The sequence below is a fragment of the Rutidosis leptorrhynchoides genome, chromosome 5 (assembly GCF_046630445.1).
Source record: "Rutidosis leptorrhynchoides isolate AG116_Rl617_1_P2 chromosome 5, CSIRO_AGI_Rlap_v1, whole genome shotgun sequence".
NCBI lineage: Eukaryota > Viridiplantae > Streptophyta > Magnoliopsida > Asterales > Asteraceae > Rutidosis > Rutidosis leptorrhynchoides.
The window spans coordinates 335,581,586-335,597,793 of NC_092337.1; the positions used below are offsets into that span (position 1 = coordinate 335,581,586).

Consider the following 16,208-nt stretch of genomic DNA (forward strand, 5'->3'; position numbering starts at 1 on the left):
AAAAGAAAGTATGCTTGTCGAGGTCGCCAATGGAAAACTTGAGAAAGTTGACCATATTAGTCAAGGAGCTATTATCAACATAGCTGGTGTAGATTTCGAGATTGAATTGATACCCATTAAGTTAGGAAGCTTTGATGTTATTATCGGTATGGATTGGTTGACCAAGATAAGGGCCGATATTATCTGTGGAGATAAAGCTCTTCGTATACCACAGGGAGACGGTGAACCACTGATCATTTACGGAGAGAGATGTACCTCCAAGCTGAACCTCATTAGTTGCGTGAAAGCACAAAAGATAATGAAGGAGGGACGTCTTGCTGTCCTAGCGCAAGTGAAAACGGTAGAAACCGAGGTGAAGAGTGTGAACGACGTTCGAATTGTGAACGAATTTTCTGATGTCTTCCCTGAAGAATAGCCAGGATTACCGCCGCCGTGAACAATAGAGTTTCAGATCGACTTAGTGCCAGGAGCTGCACCTGTAGCTCGCGTACCTTATAGACTCGCACCTTCCGAGATGCAAGAATTACAGAGTCAACTACAAGAGCTGTTAGATCGAGGATTCATCCAACCAAGTTTCTCGCCTTGGGGAGCGCCTGTTTTATTTGTGAAGAAGAAGGATGGATCCTTCCGTATGTGTATCGACTACCGTGAACTCAACAAATTGACAATCAAGAATCGGTATCCTCTTCCCTGCATTGACGATCTTTTTGATCAACTACAAGGATTGAGTGTTTACTCTAAGATCGATTTACGATCCGGTTATCACCAGTTTAGGGTGAAGGAAAGTGATGTGATGAAGACTGCATTCAGGACCCGTTATGGTCATTATGAGTTTCTCGTGATGCTATTCGGATTAACCAACGCACCTACCGTGTTCATGGACCTCATGAATCGTGTCTGCAAGCCGTACCTAGATAAGTTCGTTATCGTCTTCATAGATGATATCCTCATCTACTCCAAGAGCGAAGAAGAACATGAGCAACATCTTCTATTAGTTCTTGAACTCTTGAGACAAGAGCAACTTTATGCGAAAATTCTCCAAGTGTGAATTTTGGTTGAAGAAAGTCCAGTTTCTGGTTCATGTTGTGAGCGACCAGGGTATCAAAGTTGATCCCTCCAAGATTGAAGCTATCAGCAAGTGGGAGACTCCCACTACTCCATCTCACATCCGCCAATTCCTAGGTCTCGCCGGTTACTACCGAAGGTTTATTGAAGGATTTTCTCTGATTGCGCGTCCTTTGACCGCATTGACCCACAAAGGGAAGAAGTTCATTTGGGAACCCGCACACGAATCAGCATTCCAAACTTTGAAGAAGAAGTTAACCACCACACCTATCTTATCTCTTCCCGAAGGTAGTGATGATTTCGTTGTTTATTGCGATGCTTCGAAAAGTGGTTTTGGTTGTGTACTGATGCAAAGATCAAAGGTTATTGCCTATGCTTCTCGTCAACTGAAGATTCACGAACGGAACTACACTACTCATGATCTTGAACTTGGAGCCGTTGTCTTTGCGCTCAAATTGTGGAGACACTATCTTTATGGAACTAAGAGAACTATCTTCACCGACCACAAAAGTCTCCAACACAGCTTTGATCAGAAGCAACTGAATATGAGACAGCGTCGATGGATCGAGACGCGGAACGACTACGATTGTGAACTCCGTTATCACCCTGGCAAGGTGATAATGCTAAAAACGAACATATATTTAATAGCATTATCCCTCAAGAAAGACAAGCTTTTAGTTGCAACTGTTCTATTTACAAGTGATATTCGTTTAAATAATAAAAGGTGAAGACAAAAGACAGATTCGACGAATTGAAGACGCAAACGACCAAAAAGCTAAAAAGTACAAAGTACAATCAAAGTGGTTCAAATTATTGATGAGAAACGTCTCAAAATTTCAAAAGTACAAGACGCAAAACGCAAAGTACAAGATATTAAATAGTACGCAAGGACGTTTGAAAATCCGGAACCGAGACATGAACCAACTTTCAGTGCGCGACGCAACGGACCAAAAATTACAAGTAAACTATGCATAAGAATAAAATATAATATATAATTAATTATATATATTATTATATAATATAATTTTACGCAGCCCACGTTTTGGATCTAATATGTGAGCTGGTTTTCAGACCTCCGCACTCGCGGTACTTTTGTGAAGGAAACCACCGCACTCGCGAAACTCTACAGTACAACATGGGCCTATAAAAGCCATCGAATTCTGCACGAATTTTACACACTTTTTCTAATCTTTCCTCTATCTATCTCACGATATATATATATATATATATATATATATATATATATATATATATATATATATATATATATATATATATATATATATATATATATTTTAATTTTAATTTTAATTTTAATTTTAATTTTAAATTCTAATAATAAGGGTATGTTAGCGAATGTTGTAAGGGTGTAAGTCAAAATTCTGTCCGTGTAACGCTACGCTATTTTTAATCACTGTAAGTTATGGTTAATGTTATTTTTAAATTAATGTCTTGTAGCTAAGTTATTATTATGCTTATTTAAGACGAAGTAATCATGATGTTGGGCTAAAATATTTAAAATTGGGTAATTGGGCTTTGTACCATAATTGGGGTTTGGACAAAAGAACGACACTTGTGGAAATTAGACTATGGGCTATTAATGGGCTTTATATTTGTTTAACTAAATGATAGTTTGTTAATTTTAATATAAAGATTTACAATTAGACGTACCTATAAATAACCATATACACTCGATCGGACACGATGGGCGGGATATTTATATGTACGAATAATCGTTCATTTAACCGGACACGGGAATGGATTAATAGTTAATAGACTTATTAAAACAGAGGTAAAATTATGTACAAGGACACTTGGCGTAATTGTTAACAAAGTATTAAAATCTTGTTACACGCAGTCGATATCCTGGTGTAATTATTAAACAAAGTATTAAGACCTTGTTACAGTTTAAGTCCCCAATTAGTTGGAATATTTGACTTCGGATATAAGGATAATTTGACGAGGACACTCGCATTTTAAATTTATGACCGATGGACTGTTATGGACAAAAACCAAACGGACATATTGAATAATCCAGGACAAAGGACAATTAACCCATGGGAATAAGCTAAAATCAACACGTCAAATATCATGATTACGGAAGTTTAAATAAGCATAATTCCTTTATTTTCATATTTAATTGCACTTCTAATTATCGCACTTTTATTTATTGTCATTGTATTTAATTACACTTTTAATTATCGCAAATTTATTTATCGTACTTTCATTATTGTCATTTACTTTACGCTTTAAAATTAAGTTGTATTTATTTTTAATATTTTACATTAGGTTTTAACTGCGACTAAAGTTTTAAAATCGACAAACCGGTCATTAAACGGTAAAAACCCCCTTTTATAATAATAATACTACTTATATTTATATATATATATATATATATATATATATATATATATATATATATATATATATATATATATATATATATATATTTACAAATATAGTTTTAAAAATATAGCGTTAAACTTGGCGAGTTCCCTGTGGACGAACCGGACTTACTAAAAACTACACTACTGTACGATTAGGTACACTACCTATAAGTGTTGTAGCAAGGTTTAGGTATATCCATTCTATAAATAAATAAATATCTTGTGTAAAATTGTATCGTATTTAATAGTATTTCGTTATAAAAATAATACTATTTCCTAGTACACCTCGCACGCATCACAAGGCCAATGTTGTAGCTGACGCTTTAAGCCGAAAGGAGAGGACGACACCTCTTCGTGTTAGGGCTCTGAACATCACCATCCATTCGAATCTCAACAGCCAGATCCGAGTAGCCCAAGACGAGGCTCTCAAGGAGGAGAATATATCTCATGAACATTTGAACATACTTGTCTCTCGATTCGAGGTTAGGGAGTCTGGACTCCGATGTTACGCAGGAAGAATTTGGGTACCTTGTTATGGAGATCTACGGAACCTTATAGTTGATAAAGCCCACAAGTCGAGATATTCGATTCATCCCGGAGCGGGCAAAATGTACCACGATCTTAAAGAACAGTATTGGTGGCCGAATCTTAAGAAGGACGTTGCGACTTATGTTGGTAAGTGTTTGACTTACTCGAAAGTTAAGGCCGAACATCAAAGACCTTCTGGGTTACTTCAACAGCTGGAAATCCCACAATAGAAGTGGGAAAGGATAACTATGGATTTATCACCAAGTTACCAAAGATGGTGGGCGGATACGATACCATCTGGGTTATTGTTGACCTCCTTACCAAATCTGCACACTTCCTAGCTATGAAGGAAACGGATACGATGGAGAGACTTGCTCAACTATACATCAAAGAGGTTGTATCTCGTCATGGTGTACCTTTATCGATCATCTCAGATCGCGATCCCCGTTTTGCTTCCAGATTTTGGCGTTCTTTGCAAGAAGCCATGGGAACTCGTCTCGACATGAGTACTGCTTATCACCCACAGACCGACGGGCAAAGTGAACGAACTATTTAGACTTTGGAGGACATATTGCGTGCATGTGTCATTGATTTCGTAAAGGCCTGGTAAAGGCATTTGCCACTCGCCGAATTTTCTTACAACAACAGTTATCACTCGAGTATTAATGCCGCACCTTTTGAAGCATTGTATGGCCGCAAGTGCCGATCTCCTATTTGTTGGGCCGAAGTAGGCGAAAAGCAAATCACCAGACCCGAGGTAGTCCATGAAACAACGGAGAAGATTGCTCAGATTCAAGCTAGACTTTAGACTGCCCGCGATTGCCAAAAGAGTTATGCCGACCTTAAACGTAAAGACTTTGAATTCAACGTCAGTGACCGTGTAATGTTGAAGGTTGCACCTTGGAAAGGTGTGATTCATTTTGGAAAAGGTGGAAAGTTAAACCCACGATACATTGGTCCTTTCGAAATTTTGGAGCTTGTTGGACCCGTTGCTTACCGTCTGGATCTACCAGCACAATTGAGCTCAGTTCATCCTACCTTCCACGTGTCAAACTTGAAGAAGTGTCTTGCTGTACCCGAACTTAGCATACCACTTGAAGAACTTACAATTGATGACAAACTCCACTTCGTGGAAGAGCCTGTTGAAATTATGGATCGTGAGATCAAAACTTTGAAACGCAACAAGATTCTGATTGTATGAGTATGATGGAATGCCAAACAAGGACCTGAGTTTACTTGGGAACGAGAGGATCAAATGATGCAGAAGTATCCTCACCTTTTCCCGACTCCTCCATCTACCTCAGCTTAAAATTTCGGGACGAAATTTTCTTTAACAGGTGGGTAATGTAACGACCCTGGATTTTCCAACGTATACTTATTAATATTTATTATTAATACTTGTGATTTACTGAATGTATTGTTTATATACATTTACTTGTTACCGCAATTAACTTTGAATGCCCGAAACGTCTTTGTGACACGCGAACATTGCACGAATAATATTTTCGAGTATTATTTACATTCATGATTAAGTTTTATTAATCATTTTTAATTAACTATGGATACTATTTAATTACTTGGGATCTAATTGGATTAATTTGTTAATTAATGGAACTTGGGCTTTTATTAATGTTGATGGGCTTAGAAGCCCACCCTACTTCTTTAATGGATTAGTTAGTCCATACTTTCATGTAAGTAGTCCATAAGGGATTAAACTAATTAGTTGGTGAATGGAATCTTGTTACTAGTATGGTTACATGTTACTTCCCATGCAAACACCTCATATAACCACCTTTTAAGCCTTTACATGCATGAGACTTGTGGACAAACTTCTTCCTCCCTCCCCCATTGAAACCGTCGGCTTTTGGGCTCCATGGGGAGTGTTTTTGTTTCAAATTTTGTTAACTTATGCACTAGTAACTCTTCACTTTCTCACACACACACACACATACTTGCATTTTTTCTCTCAAACTTCTTCTCTCATTTTTGCTCTCTACTTGTAAGTATCTTGAGCATTTTTCTTCTCTTTTTCCTTGTAAAAACCGAAACACACACACACACACACATAATCATCATCATCACTTGTTTTATGTTGTTGTTTAATTACTTGTTCATTGTTGTTTTGTTACATGTCTTTGTTAGTTGTTTACTACTAGTACAAGAATCAAACTTTCTAGTTAGATTCTTCATATTATCTTGTATTTACAAGAACATACAAGAACTAAACTCTCTAGTTTATGTTCTACATTTATTGTTTTAAAAGATTGTAAGTTCATATGTTGTAAAATCATACTTGTAACTCATGTTTGTAAACTTAAAGTTTACTTTCTTAAAGATCAAGATTTTGGCTTGAATCTTTAAAGTATGAACAACATTGAACTAGTTACTTGTTTATTTAGATTATTTCTTCATTTCCTTGCACTTTAAATTTGTGAATCATGCTGTTGTTGGTCAAGTGTTACTAGTTAACTTTGATCTCATTTTTCTTGAACTAAAGTTAACTTTAAAAGTTCAAGAACATGGAACTATCACTTTTTAGTTATAACTTCATACACTTGTGTTAGATTTAATTTAATAATTTTAGATCTAGACCTTTGGGTCTTGGATCTTCAAGATCTAACTAAGAATTATGTTCTACAACTTAAGATCTTGATTAGTTAGTTTACTTTCAAGTTTGTAGTTCAATATTACTTTTATAGTTCATGTATGTGTTAAATCTAAGACTTTGATGTAACTTTGGTTCATCAAACTACATACAACACTTAATTGAGTTGTGCTACATGTCTTAGACTTACACAAGTGTTATGATGGTGAAACCTTGGTTAAGATGATGCAAACACATCAACAAGTTGTACACTTGAAGCTATATGCATCAAGGATGAGAACCGTGATAAGCATCGAGTACCAAGAAACCCACTGGAACCTACTGTTTACTGTTTCTGGGTCTGATCAGTACGACCTATGTAGTGAACCGAACTTTTCCATGTTTATATATATTAATTGAGATTGATATTTACATGATTAAATGTTTCCAACATGTTAAGCAATCAAACTTGTTAAGACTTGATTAATTGAAATATGTTTCATATAGACAATTGACCACCCAAGTTGACCGGTGATTCACGAACGTTAAAACTTGTAAAAACTATATGATGACATATATATGGATATATATATAGTTAACATGATACTATGATAAGTAAACATATCATTAAGTATATTAACAATGAACTACATATGTAAAAACAAGACTACTAACTTAATGATTTTTAAACGAGACATATATGTAACGATTATCGTTGTAAAGACATTTAATGTATATATATCATATTAAGAGATATTCATACATGATAATATCATGATAATATAATAATTTAAAATCTCATTTGATATTATAAACATTGGGTTAACAACATTTAACAAGATCGTTAACCTAAAGGTTTCAAAACAACACTTACATGTAACGACTAACGATGACTTAACGACTCAGTTAAAATGTATATACATGTAGTGTTTTAATATGTATTTATACACTTTTGAAAGACTTCAATACACTTATCAAAATACTTCTACTTAACAAAAATGCTTACAATTACATCCTCGTTCAGTTTCATCAACAATTCTACTCGTATGCACCCGTATTCGTACTCGTACAATACACAGCTTTTAGATGTATGTACTATTGGTATATACACTCCAATGATCAGCTCTTAGCAGCCCATGTGAGTCACCTAACACATGTGGGAACCATCATTTGGCAACTAGCATGAAATATCTCATAAAATTACAAAAATATGAGTAATCATTCATGACTTATTTACATGAAAACAAAATTACATATCCTTTATATCTAATCCATACACCAACGACCAAAAACACCTACAAACACTTTCATTCTTCAATTTTCTTCATCTAATTGATCTCTCTCAAGTTCTATCTTCAAGTTCTAAGTGTTCTTCATATATTCTACAAGGTCTAGTTACATAAAATCAAGAATACTTTCAAGTTTGCTAGCTCACTTCCAATCTTGTAAGGTGATCATCCAACCTCAAGAAATCTTTGTTTCTTACAGTAGGTTATCATTCTAATACAAGGTAATAATCATATTCAAACTTTGGTTCAATTTCTATAACTATAACAATCTTATTTCAAGTGATGATCTTACTTGAACTTGTTTTCGTGTCATGATTCTGCTTCAAGAACTTCGAGCCATCCAAGGATCCGTTGAAGCTAGATCCATTTTTCTATTTTCCAGTAGGTTTATCCAAGGAACTTAAGGTAGTAATGATGTTCATAACATCATTCGATTCATATATATAAAGCTATCTTATTCGAAGGTTTAAACTTGTAATCACTATAACATAGTTTAGTTAATTCTAAACTTGTTCGCAAACAAAAGTTAATCCTTCTAACTTGACTTTTAAAATCAACTAAACACATGTTCTATATCTATATGATATGCTAACTTAATGATTTAAAACCTGGAAACACGAAAAACACCGTAAAACCGGATTTACGCCGTCGTAGTAACACCGCGGGCTGTTTTGGGTTAGTTAATTAAAAACTATGATAAACTTTTATTTAAAAGTTGTTATTCTGAGAAAATGATTTTTATTATGAACATGAAACTATATCCAAAAATTATGGTTAAACTCAAAGTGAAAGTATGTTTTCTAAAATGGTCATCTAGACGTCGTTCTTTCGACTGAAATGACTACCTTTACAAAAACGACTTGTAACTTATTTTTCTGACTATAAACATATACCTTTTCTGTTTAGATTCATAAAATAGAGTTCAATATGAAACCATAGCAATTTGATTCACTCAAAACGGATTTAAAATGAAGAAGTTATGGGTAAAACAAGATTGGATAATTTTTCTCATTTTAGCTACGTGAAAATTGGTAACAAATCTATTCCAACCATAACTTAATCAACTTGTATTGTATATTATGTAATCTTGAGATACCATAGACACGTATACAATGTTTCGACCTATCATGTCGACACATCTATATATATTTCGGAACAACCATAGACACTCTATATGTGAATGTTGGAGTTAGCTATACAGGGTTGAGGTTGATTCCAAAGTATATATAGTTTGAGTTGTGATCAATACTGAGATACGTATACACTGGGTCTTGGATTGATTCAAGATAATATTTATCGATTTATTTCTGTACATCTAACTGTGGACAACTAGTTGTAGGTTACTAACGAGGACAGCTGACTTAATAAACTTAAAACATCAAAATATATTAAAAGTGTTGTAAATATATTTTGAACATACTTTGATATATATGTATATATTGTTATAGGTTCGTGAATCAACCAGTGGCCAAGTCTTACTTCCCGACGAAGTAAAAATCTGTGAAGGTGAGTTATAGTCCCACTTTTAAAATCTAATATTTTTGGGATGAGAATACATGCAGGTTTTATAAATGATTTACAAAATAGACACAAGTACGTGAAACTACATTCTATGGTTGAATTATCGAAATCGAATATGCCCCTTTTTATTAAGTCTGGTAATCTAAGAATTAGGGAACAGACACCCTAATTGACGCGAATCCTAAAGATAGATCTATTGGGCCTAACAAACCCCATCCAAAGTACCGGATGCTTTAGTACTTCGAAATTTATATCATATCCGAAGGGTGTCCAGGAATGATGGGGATATTCTTATATATGCATCTTGTTAATGTCGGTTACCAGGTGTTTACCATATGAATGATTTTTATCTCTATGTATGGGATGTGTATTGAAATATGAAATCTTGTGGTCTATTATTATGATTTGATATATATAGGTTAAACCTATAACTCACCAACATTTTTGTTGACGTTTTAAGCATGTTTATTCTCAGGTAATTATTAAGAGCTTCCGCTGTCGCATACTTAAATAAGGACGAGATTGGGAGTCCATGCTTGTATGATATTGTGTAAAAACTGCATTCAAGAAACTTATTTTGTTGTAACATATTTGTATTGTAAACCATTATGTAATGGTCGTGTGTAAACAGGATATTTTAGATTATCATTATTTGATAATATACGTAAAGCCTTTTAAACCTTTATTGATGAAATAAAGGTTATGGTTTGTTTTAAAATGAATGCAGTCTTTGAAAAACGTCTCATATAGAGGTCAAAACCTCGCAACGAAATCAATTAATATGGAACGTTTTTAATCAATAAGAACGGGACATTTCAACCTAGGCTACTGTAAAGATGATTTTCAGTTAGCTATGTTCGATTAGATAACTTTTCATTTAGGACTCATCTTAATCCGAGTTACGGTTTAGGATTTATGGCCCTCCGATCGTCACTATGTCCTTTTAACGTTGTGCTGAAAATTCTGACCTATTCGCACTTAGACCGTCGCCATGGTCAAACGAAGACGAGTTTGCTTCTGGAATTTTTACCACAGCTAAAGGACTCATATACGGAGCCATGACCACTGGTCTCACCTTATTTCAGTAGGTATAGAGGCCGTGGTGACTGACCGAAGTCAGCCTTTGTTTTATACTCTTTTCATGAACAAAACTTACTTTACACCTTTTGTTTGATGATGAATGATGATGACCCTTAAGACCTATTTTACATACATTTAAACCTATTGGGACGATTTACTGACTTAGTACTATTTGACTTAGGTTGAGGACTTTCCGGACCTACGTACTTGCTTATTTCCCGACTCGACTTTACACTACTTTACCACTGTGAGTTATAGCATCCCTTTTTTACTTTAACTATTTTGGGAACTGAGAATAGATGCGCGTTTTACGTTTTACATACTAGGCACGAGTACTTAAACTTATTATATGTGTGGGTTATACAACGGCATAAACTTTCCCCTTAGCTCGGTAACGTTTAGTCATTGGTCTTTGAACCGGTGAACGCGAATCTTAGATATGGATCCATAGGGTTTGACATCCCCACTTGGGCTAGTAGCGCTAGCATTTAACGGGTGTTTAATACTTCGTAAACATACGCACTCACCAAGTGTACTTTTCGGGGGTTATAAATGTTAAGTTAGTTACCAAGTGCCCACGGTTAAACATATGCATTACATACTGTTTTGAAACGCTCTTTGTAGCACTGAAATCTCGTGGCTTACCTTACATTACTGTTATACTTAAACTATAGCTCACCAACCTTTGTGTTGACGTTTTTAAGCATGTTTTTCTCAGGTGCTTAAGGTTGCTTCCGCTGTGTACTAGTCTTGCTGTAGACACCCGCTGCTTTAGAGATGTCACTGCATGAACGTTTATCTTGCATTCATAAACATTATTACTTTTGAAACTATGATTTGTAATGACCTATGGGTCACATACTATTATCCTTGCTTCTATTCCTTAAAGCATACTTTGGTTGTTAAACATTGATGTTGGTTAAGACATCACCTTTTATCATGAATGCAAATGTATTTTGAAATAGCATATAGTGTTTGACCTTGTAATGATCCTGTTGTTGATGATTCGTACACGATGGTTTTGTACAGGGCATCACATTGTAGGTTTTTGAATAATAAGTACTTGCGTTTAATAAATAAACGTGTTATGGTTGTTTTAATTACTTCCGTTGTGACTAAAAAGAATAAAAGAAATTTACCTTCAGAATTCAGACAAATGAAGAAACCCACCGAAGAAATCAAACGAATGGATAGAGCATATGAGTTGTTATGGCGCGAAAAGAAATTTGGGGAAGAAAATAGGGTTTAAGAACGATGATATGATGTTAGACATGGAAGTTGGACCGCATGCATCGAACATGTCCGATCAATATTCCAGCGGTGCAATTTTCTCCATTGTTTCACGCCAACTCTATTTATCTGCCCAATAAAAAATATTATTAACGAAATTCTTTTACCACGATAAGGTAATCAGTATTAATTAAATTCATTAAAACTTGAATAGTTGTAGCCAGCCAATACGAGACAAGAGTTAAATACAAATCACAAAAAACCTCTCACTGGTCTCAATAGAAGTAGGAGAAGAAACCTTAACTCGAGTGAATAGAAGTAGGAATATACTAGAATATTTTATAATTTGAAATTGAAATAAAAGCAACACCATACAAAACCAATAGAAAAGAGTTAACCAACACTATTCATACAAAACCAAAACAAGGAGCACAGTGATTCACGATAATGGAAGCTCTGCTGAGCTGCTCTGCAATTCTCTATCTCCGACAACCATTTTCTATCTCTACATTCAAACCACCATTTTCCATTAACACCAAAAAATACTCTCATTTCAGTCGCTTCTGTTATAAAACTTCAAAATACAACTACAAGATGAACTCAACTTTATGACTCTCTACAACCTCTTCTTCCAGTTCTGCAGCTGAAACAATGGTTGATTTCGCAACTGTTTCATCTGAGATAAAGCTTGGGTTTATGATGAATATGGTGGCGTGGCTGTACGATGAATACGGTGGCGTGGATGTATTGAAATTGTTAGCTAATGTAATGGTGCATGATGTTAATGATGATCATGTTTTGGTTAAAGTTGTTCTTGCTGCTCTTAATCATGTTGATTTTAAAAGAAGATTTGGTAAATTTCAGGCCAAAGATTCCGCTCTACCGGTAATGTTATATAAATATTTGTAATTTTATGTCTAATTGGTAAATTTCAGACCAATATTATATTAATTTGGAAATTTGGATGACAAACATATTTGATCCGTATCAAATAAGCCTTATTCGAATAAGGCTTACCAACATTTATCAAATAAAACGTCAAAATTCAAAAGTATGTGTTGTTACCGGTTGGAAACAAGACAACAGTTAAAGTCAAACCAGCTACCGGACACAAGGGTGATATACAAATCACCTGGACGCTAGCCGGATAACCATACTGCAGGCAAAAGATTGACATATACACCGACCAGGCAAAATGCGAATAAATAACAGCAATGAAAGACATTTAGAAGCTAGCCGGATGGAAAGTACCAAATACAACTATAATGTACAAATTCGTGTAAAAGATCATCCGAATGGAGAATGCCGTGAAGAAACTCTTGACGATCCAAATGCTGTGTTTACACGTAAAGCCTTTCCACTGGGCCAAGTGTGTAAGATACCCTGTAGCATACACACGAACACCAAAAAGCATTTGGGCATTAACACACGAGTGGAGCGTCTGTGCTACGTCAACCCGAGTCTTCAGAAAAGTTTGTTACGATAGTTGTTACATTCATGAAAGGGACATGTGCCACGTCATCATTCTCTCTAACAAACTATTGTCATCTTTAAATACACCTTGGGTGTCATACCCCCAAAAAGGGCCGGGGAAATATGACTTCATAATATCACAACACAAGTATGTATAACCGAGAATGACTCTACATGAGACGTTTTAATAAAATTTCATTTGCAGCGGAAACATAATAATGTTTTACATAATGAAATTCAAATGATAAGTCTAATATGTGGAATCCAATGCAACAGCTAACTAAGCATCATAGGGCAGCACACAAGCTAATCTTCACCTGAGACAAACATGCTTAAAATGTCAACACAAAGGTTGAGTGAACATCAAAGGTTTAACAATCATAATAAGTTTTAGATCACAAGAATTAATTCAAAATATCAAAATATTCAATATGCCATGAGTTATAATATCGAACTAAACATTAACCCCTGACACTGTACGGGTGTCGACAATCATTATTATGTACCCCCTTGACGATTACGCCAATGGGTAGAGACATCACTCTCAATAGGCCTACTCACAATAATTAAGCTTGCAAAATTTCAATTCCAGCAATTAAAGATATTATGGCGGGGATTTGCATGTAACAATAAATACATGTTTAATAAAAGTCTCACGAAATTGCATATCAAATAGTTTAGGTACTTGTGTCTAAATTGTAAATCATTTAAAAGCAAGCATTTGTCTCACCCCAAAAGTTGTAAAACAGTTAATAAATAGTAAAAAGAGGGGCTATGAAATTCACCTTAGTAGCAAGTAAGTAATCCACGCAAGACGTAAGAACGGAGTATGTAAACGGAGATCTTAGCCTAGATATATAACTTTTGATTAGTTAATGTCTAACAGACATAAAGTTTGTTTATTAATATAGCAAACTATATTAACAGTGATAGTTTTCGAGAAAAATTCATATTTCTCAAAAGTTTCTATAAAACCTACTATTTATGGAAAGCTTCCACTTATAGCAAGCTTCTAGTTTAAGACGTTCAGGTTATAATTCTTAAAAAGATGTTGTACAATCTCGTCCAACTTCGTTGCTAACATGCAAGTCACTCGAATGATCTATTGTTACCGGGCGGCCCAGGATCTCTTGACCAGAATCTAAGTCTTGGCATTCGAGATCCACAAGCGTCCCATAATGGTAACAAGGATCACCCTAGGCCACAAGTAGCGGTGATGTTTGTAGTCTTTGTACGCTATCTTTAATTATAACCTTCACGTTAGGTGTATACACATAACAAGTTATTAATGTACTTATTAATTATTTATATAGGTGATAATATACTTAGTGTAATTAAGTGGTACCATATAGATAGGTGTATAAGTTATAATAATAGTATTATTATCTAATCAATCAACCTTTATGTAATCTTATCATTATATGTTACATATATAAATATACACCTATGTGATACATACATATATATATATTCTTTATTTATGATCATACATGTTCATAACTATATAGTATATATATATATATTAGGTGTAGGTGTTACATTATATAAGTGTAAGAAGATACACACACACACACACACACACACATATATATATATATATATATATATATATATATATATATATATATATATATATATATATATATATATATATATATATATATATATATATATATATATATATATATATATATATATATATATATATACTTATTACTTTTCTTATTATGTTTACCAACCTTATATAATACTTACATAATACACATTCATACATACATACACATGTACATATACATACATATATACATATACATATACACGTATGTATATATTTACATATACACACACCCATATACCTACAATGTATACATGCACATACGTACGTATGCATGCATGCATGCATGCATGTACATCATGATCATTATACTTTACTAATCCATAAAAATCATAACTTTTATCATAATATTAACCTAACAACATTAATCATTACCACATAAAATCATAACCTTTTTATCATATTCAATCTTAATCTTTTTAATCATAATCAACACATATTCTTAATCTATATCATAATCATATTCATTCAACCTTAACTTATTACTAATCTTAATACTTTTAATCTAATCATGCACGATCTTATTACTAATAACTATAGTCTTTTATCATACTCATCTTACTCATAATCGTAAAACTAATTTCATGACTTATTCATATTTATAACCATATTAACCATAACTTTAAATTTAACAATCTTAACCTTATTACTAATAATCATTTTCATTATTCATTCTAAATTCATGATCAAACCTAATTAATTATCATTATTTATTATCATCTTTTAACTTTAATCATAATTACCATTCATACAAGATTCATGTTTATTAATTCATATTACTTAACATAATACATAAAACATAACTCTTATAACAACTTAAGAGTTAATTGATTAAAAGCAAGATTTAACTAGGTTTTAGAAATACCTTAATAAGAGATAGAGATCAAGAATGATGATTATGGGCTGCAGTAGAAACAGAAACCAGCTGGAAAGACTCGATCAAACAAAGGTTTTCTTGGGTCTAAATTGCTCGACAGAAACAGCAAGAAAAACAGCAACAATGGACTGAATATTGGGTCTGTTTGGTCACGAATACAGCGCAAAAATGCAGCAACAAAGGGAAGATTCTTGGGCTGTTTTGGTTCGACAGAAGCAGCAACAGCAGCAACAATTTGATCGATTATTGGGTCTGTTTTGGTGTCGAAACAGGAACTGAATACAGTAGAAAACCACGAACCAAACAAGAGTTTTCTTGGGCTATTTTGGACGACAAACAGAAGGCTGGATGGTGATGATGATTTGCGATTTGCAGGCTGGGCTGTGGAAGGGTTTTAGTCGACTGAAAAAGGGAGGGAAAAGGGCTGTGTTTATTTGACAAAACAGAGGGGAAAAGCTGGAGGGATATGTCGACTAGCTCAGCAGGTTTTGGAGGTTTATTTTGTGGTGAAAATATGGAATAACATGGATCATTTTTATAGATAAATTCTAGTTTCCTA

The 16,208-nt window shown here is 34.1% G+C and overlaps 1 pseudogene; it reads left to right on the plus strand.

The window, feature by feature from the left end:
- Window positions 1-12,389: 12,389 nt before the first annotated feature.
- LOC139847358 (2-methylene-furan-3-one reductase-like) overlaps window positions 12,390-16,208 on the plus strand; it is a 113,036-nt pseudogene continuing 109,217 nt past the window's right edge.